This window comes from Aphis gossypii, chromosome 2 (assembly GCF_020184175.1).
Source record: "Aphis gossypii isolate Hap1 chromosome 2, ASM2018417v2, whole genome shotgun sequence".
NCBI lineage: Eukaryota > Metazoa > Arthropoda > Insecta > Hemiptera > Aphididae > Aphis > Aphis gossypii.
Genome location: NC_065531.1, coordinates 51,800,918 through 51,808,372, shown reverse-complemented (window position 1 = coordinate 51,808,372; position 7,455 = coordinate 51,800,918).

Genomic DNA, 7,455 nt, shown 5'->3' with positions numbered 1-7,455 from the left:
TTACCAAATTTTTTATTTACAGAGCAATTATTTTGAACCCTTGCAGTTTTGTCGACTTCTCTGTAGGAACTGATTGTATTATAAGTATCTATTACATTACATTGAAGCTTTTGCCATACTGTCAGATAATTGCACTTTGTTTAAAAAATACTAGATAGGATCACGGAAGCTGCAGTACACGTGACTTGTTTAAGTATGCTGTTATAGTATTGTGTGTGTATGTGAGTGCAACAGACTGCATCAGTGATGACGGGTTGTTATCACACCAGCCTCAGTAACATAACGCGCGTTTAACCAGGTCCTATTATTTTCACATATACGACATACCTAATAATATAATAAATTAAATAGTCAACTATTTGAGCTTATAATATATTATTATGTCGTGTCCACAGCTGACCAAATTACGCGACCGTGTGATGCGAGTACGTGTACATAATATAATATATTCATACATAGATCGCCGCCGCATAAAACCGTTCCATTATCATAATTCATAAAATTTTATATCGTCATCGTCGGATTTGTCGCCGCGATCGAATTTCTATTACGGTGTCCGGTCCTAACGACCCGGCTCCTTAATTCCCCGAAACCATCTCGTCACGTTGTGGTAAGAATATTAAATAATATATTTTACACTCACACATGGTGTACCTATACGAGTTGTACGACGTGTGTTCGGTTTACCGTATTATGTTATTATACACATTATCACGTCATATATTATTATGGACCTCCCATACCGCTGTGGCGTGGTCGGTGATTGTCACTGGAATGGGTTAGCCGTAAGTTTTTAAACTTTACTACAACGACAATTACGTTTCGATATTCGATGTATAAATCGAGAATATAGTGTAATTACCTTCTCTTGACAAAACTTTCATCACCCAAACGAGCCACACGTGGAAACTTAAACATTCCACTCATCTGAAAAAGATAGTTGATGATAATTTTTACTTTCGATATTTGTATTTAAACGTATATATTACGTACATTATATAATATATATTACTTTATTACAATGTATTCCGGGGTGAAGTGGCCTGCTGAAGTCTTATGAAAGTACCTATACCTAAAACGATAAAGAAATGCCCTTTAAAGAGGGGGTCTAACTTTTTTGTTTTTTAAGTTATGGGCAATTTAACTTTTTTTAAAGAAAACCTACCACGCATTTTTTTGTTCCTCCAAACTTTCAACATTTTAACATAATTTGTTTTTATTTTAAAGTTATTTAAATATCCTATCAACCAACATACGCGATTAAACCAAAAGTTTTACAAATTGTTATGATAAATTGAAAAAAGTAAACATTTTTTATCAAAAGTTAGAATTTTTAAAAATAAATCTCGTATTACTCCAAAAAAATTCAATATTTCTTATTGGTTTTTTTGTTTGTGTATTATTTTACTGAATAATATATAGAATACCTTAAAAGTTTAGTTTTCATATCTTCCATAATTGCAGAGTTATAAAAAAAAAACTACTTGCAAAATGGTACTGCATAAGATATACTAACCGGTTTAACATTACTAATATAGTAAATATAAAAATATTTATAAACTGTTTTTTTTTTTTTTAATAAAAAACGCAGAAATTTAAAATGATTACAATATAAATTGTTCATTATTTTGTAGACCGTCTATACTATGATTTTCATACTAGTTCCACTTCGAAAATTTGTACAGTCTTAATATAAACGTGACCGCATGAAATTGTGCCTTCAATTTTAGTAAATATACTTAATTAAATACATAATAATAAGTATTACTTACAAAAACAAAATATATATGATGGATACAACTACTATTGATTAAAAATACATTAAAAGGATTATAGATTGTGTCTTATACTCGTATTACTATATACGTATTACGTATAGTATCGAAATTTAAATATTTTAATAAAATTATTCATCTACAGTCTACACTTTACATTGTACTTACTGCAGTTATATACTTAAAATTATATTCAAATCCATAATACTAAATAAGTATATGAAAGTATAGGTAAGTGTATTATACAATATATAAGTACAATTAAAACTATATTTGTTTAATTTCAACTTATTTATATCAGTGGTTAGATAAATCGTGTGTGGTAAATTCGTGTATAGGTTAGGTTAGGTAAACAAGAAAATTATTGTTAGTATAATTTAGCAATAAACTTTTAATTGATCATCTTGCTTATTAAAAACCTAATTGTTCTTGAATTTAGTTTTTGATTAATTGCATTACAATTTGTTGACTCGTAAAGAATTAGGTAATAAAATGGTAATTGTATACATGCGTATATGTTGTTTAAATTTGATTACAAGAATGTGTAAATGACAATTATAATTTATAATAAACGCGCACAGAATGAAAAATTAATGCGTTACACATTGTATGATTTTAACAAATATAATTGTTTGAAAACATATTAATATAATTATATTATGGAAGTTATTTTATTTTAACAATCGAATTTATAGGTTTAATTGAAATATTCTACACTCTATAGTGTAGGTATGATATTAACAATTCAGACATATTATATAACCTATGTCCTATATCGTTGTCTTATTTTTACAGTATATGACTTCTGAATTCTAATGTAAGCGAATTAAAAAATAAATGAATTGAACATTATGTAACTGGTTTATATATACTCTCTCATCTGTATATATTTTCATCGTGCATCCATGCTCTACAGTTTATAGTAGAACTCGCACACACGTGTATTAATTTCCTATTTAAAGTCCAATAAGCCCATGCGGTTTATATTATAACATATTATATATATAAGAAAATATTTATCCCATTAAATCATGATGTGGTGCCTGTATCGTGTTATTGGCACTCAGCGTATATAATAATACGCATATTTTATTACGCGTTAATAAATATAAGTATTAAATTAATTAGGAAAACTTATAGCATAGTATTTATATTATATAGGTGTTGGATTACTGTATAGCAAATGTCGAACACACCGTGGAAAATATTTAACCACAACGATGTTAAAATACTCTGCTGCCGGTTTATTCTAGTTTTCAGCGATATCGGTGAGAAACTTATTAACCACCTGTATACCTACATAATATTTTATTTATATGTGATTTTTTAACAGAACTATTATATATGCGTTAAAACTTATAATAGTATATCTTTCATACATTCGATATACACTTCATTCAGGGCCAGATTTAGCGGAGAGCTGAGTAAGCTGCAGTCTGGGGTCCACCCCCAACTCAACTTTATGATATTTTAATAAATAAAAAAAAATATTTTTTCTTGTTTATTTATAAAGAGCCCCTATAATACATTTCACCCACGGGCCACCACATACCTAAATCCACCCCTGACTTCATTCATTTATAAACACTCATGATTTTTGTATTCCTCATATTATTTACATCATAGTAACACGTGCAGAAATAATCAATAAATAATTGACTATAATAGTATAATATGGGAAATGCGATTAAGATTTTAAGTAATACTTCAGTCGCAAATACCCTTGAATTTTACTCAGATTTTCGAGAATTGATTCAGGTTTGGTTCAGGAAAACGAGTTGAATTTTTCATTTTCGTATATTTTTTATATGGCTCGTTGAAAATTAAACTCATTATCATAAAAAAATATTCATCACCCAGAAAGCTATAACTAGTATAACTAAATAGAATGTGATTAAGTTTGTACCTATAATTTTGTAAATCCCTCTTCCCACTTAACTACTACACGCTAAACATAAGTTAACTTCAGATAACTTAGAACACTTTCATGCGTTTTTCGTATGTTTTTCAATTCTCTGCTGTAATATTTCATTTATTTCCATACGTTTCTTAATAGTTCCAAAGAGACTTCCCTATAGGAATCTTGGAGACATAGTACGGGATATGATATTTCTTCTATTTCTCCATATTTCCTACTATAACCCTGTATAGATTACTAGCTGCTAAACGTTTTCGAAATCATATGAATAAAAACCCAACTATCGTTTAACCAGCGGTGCGCGCGCGCCCTATAAAACGAACGTGCCCATTCATCCGTATAATAATAATAATAATTTACGCGCGCGTATAGATTACCGGTCGTCCACACTCAACACCGTTTATCGCCCCCGTCCGTTCGAATCGGTAAACAACATTTTAGTTCGCAGCCGTATACTGTGTCTCGCCGTATATTATTATCCTATATGTACTATAATGTGTGTGTAAAAACTGCGTTGTGAAAAAATTATTAAATAAAAAAAAAACACATACTCATATATTATAATATATATAAGTAAGACCGCGGAACTCGATAGCCAGAACTGTGACTTTATTATTATTATTATTATTATTTTTTTTTTTTTGTTCGTCCTAACATCACGCGCATATAATATGCGTGTGTGTAAAATATATACGTCACGAGACTCATGCACCAGGTATATACAATCGAAACAATTCACGACGAGTACATATATATAGGTATATACCTATATACGGTGTACGCCAATGTCCCGAAATCGACACTGACGACCGCAACATCCATAGTTTTCTAATTCATTACACAGTGAAATTAATCCGACGACGACGATAATATAATTACACATTAGAAGTGTGTATAACGACGTAAACAAAAAAAAAAATAATAAACGCACGCAATGGAATGTCTCGCAACCCGGCGATTGGCCAGTCGCTCAACAAGGTTAGATCGTATTATAAATATTAACCGGCTTACAAGACGTTTTTCTGTGTACAATATTATAATATGTGAAGGAATAAGAAGACAACACCGTATGGACGCATCCATTCACCTATACGACGGTTTTAGCCATAAAGTCGATATGGTTTACCTAGGTATACCTATATAGTAGGTATATATAAAGACCAATTTACATATCATTATGACAATCAGCCAGTGGAGTAGATATGGAGGGGGTGGGGGGTATTTTGATGTCGTATCCCTTCCTTGACCTTTTTTTTAAAAAAGAATACTGATTAACTACACTCATTTACTGCTATTATTGAATATTTTGTAATTATTTATTTCCGTGTCACATGCGTATAAACACATTTATTGCACTGAAAAGGGATACTTATAATAAATACAATTTTTTATTTTTTATTTTTTGAATGGGGGAGTTGAGCTATAGGTAAAATTTAAAAATATTTCATCCCCCACACCCTAAAAATATGACCAAATTACGCCACTGCAATCAACATACATAATATGTATACTTTATGTATGATTTTTATGCCTGCTGCACCGAGAGTTTCAAGTGCAACGCATTGCATTTCAAATCAATTTAAAGCTTATTATTATTATTATTATTTTTTTTAACAGAATCGACGAAAAGCACTAGTCGGCATTTAACAAATAGATAACATAGAAAAAGAAAACAGTTATTAATTTATATAAAATATTCGGTTTTCGTTAACAATATTGTATAAACTGGTACCTTAATTAATATTAGTCGATTTAATAGTTTATAATCTTTATAATTGTAATCAATATTGAAATCTTTAAAGCTTTCATATCATTAAATTACTATTTATTAATAGACAGATAGCTATAATAATTTATTATAACATTTTTAAGTGCTTATAGCTTCCCAGACTCACTTTCTCTCTCTCAAATATCGTGCTTTATAATTTAAAGATAGGTAATGGTAAAAAATGAGTTCTGGATGAAAATAACTTCCCCAACTGAATTTTTTTTCACTGGGTGGATTTGAATTTTTATTAATTTATGATATGCATAAATTGTTAAAAGTAAAAATTCATTAACCTGTAACAAAACTATATAATATAATTAAGTTTGTGTAAGTAATTCTATTGTCAAATACCATTTTGAATGATCTTCAAAAATGTTTATTAATAATAGTTGAACTATTTTGGTGGTAAAATATAGCAGTATATCATTTTCAATAATTAACAGTAAAATGATTTATAACTTTTATGCAATAAGCTGTTATTATAATGTTGCAATTACTGTGTTCATCAATTACTATAATATTATATACCTAATGCATAATAATAAATAAATGAGAACAAAATATATCTCGTGGCGATATGACGGCGGAGAGTGAGGGTCAGCTGCAGCGCTATCAAATGTCACAGTCGCGAAAACCACACGTATATGTAAATTACTACATAAACTATTATTATTATTGTATGGTTTACGTGCCGTTTCGTTTTACGATATTGTATTTTGTGTGTGCGAGCACACGGACGTTCGTAATTCGCGTGTTTTTAATTGGAAAACGATACGTTTAAATGTCACATTGTCATTATCATATTATAACAACATCAGTCCACAACTGCGTGTGGGTATACATTTTATAATATACACACGCTCACACTGTATATAATAATATTTAAAATATAATTACAACTCAACAGTATTTTATGAAAAGGGTGTACCTAAATATACGACTATATAAGCAATTTGATAAATAATTTTTTTTTTTTGATATCTAAAAAATCGTTATCAAAATAAATTAGGGTGCTTATAATAAATTCCGTTTAAAACGCGTAGATACCAAGCACATAAGCCCTAAGCGGCTAAGCCCATAGTAAATTCTGCTCTGAAATTGTATATATAATTATTAATAATACTTATATAATATTTTCGTGTGCCATATAAAAAAACAAATAAGGACACGCTCCTGCGCGAGTATTATTTTCATTATAATTGTACATCTGAATCACATCTAGTAAAAACGATTAAAAAAAAAAATCTTCAATCGAACATTCTTTTGCTTAATTTTTTTTCCAATTTTAGAATCGTTTATATTATTATTGTATACATATGGATATACGTTGGCGTGGTATAAAGTGGGCGTCGTCGACGACGGCATCGGCTGCGACGCGTCGATTGGCGCACGCTGGAAAAACGCTAAACGTTGTCGCGGGGGAGTGATTGTACATCGTCGTATAATAGCTATAAATAATATACGTACCTCTATAAACAAACATGTACTATGTATATTATATTTATTTAAACTATAGAATAATGAACATAAGATCTAAATATACGAAAATACTTTTATTTTTGTATATTAACGAATTAGATAGTGATAGGTAGTTGACAGCTATACAATAGATATAGTAAGTATTTGTAGGTATGCTTATTTTAGCATCTATGATTTATAATAGTAAAACACTGTTATAAAGGTCACAGAAATTAGCTAGTTAAAAAGTTAAAAATCTAATTTGTTTTGTTAACTTTTAAGTTTGACTCGTTAGTTAATTTTCTAATTAACTTAATAACTTAATTTATTGGCAGTTAAATTATCTGAGTTGTAAATATACAAATAAATAATATTCTTGTATTTAATAATTAAGTTGAAACAAATGTAGAATTTCCTAAATCAGTGAAATTGAAGTGCGTGTAATAAAAAATAATAGTACCTACCTATAAAGAATGCATTTTAAACAAACTATTATAAGTTTAAAAAATTGAAAGTTCCATATAATCACTACGTTA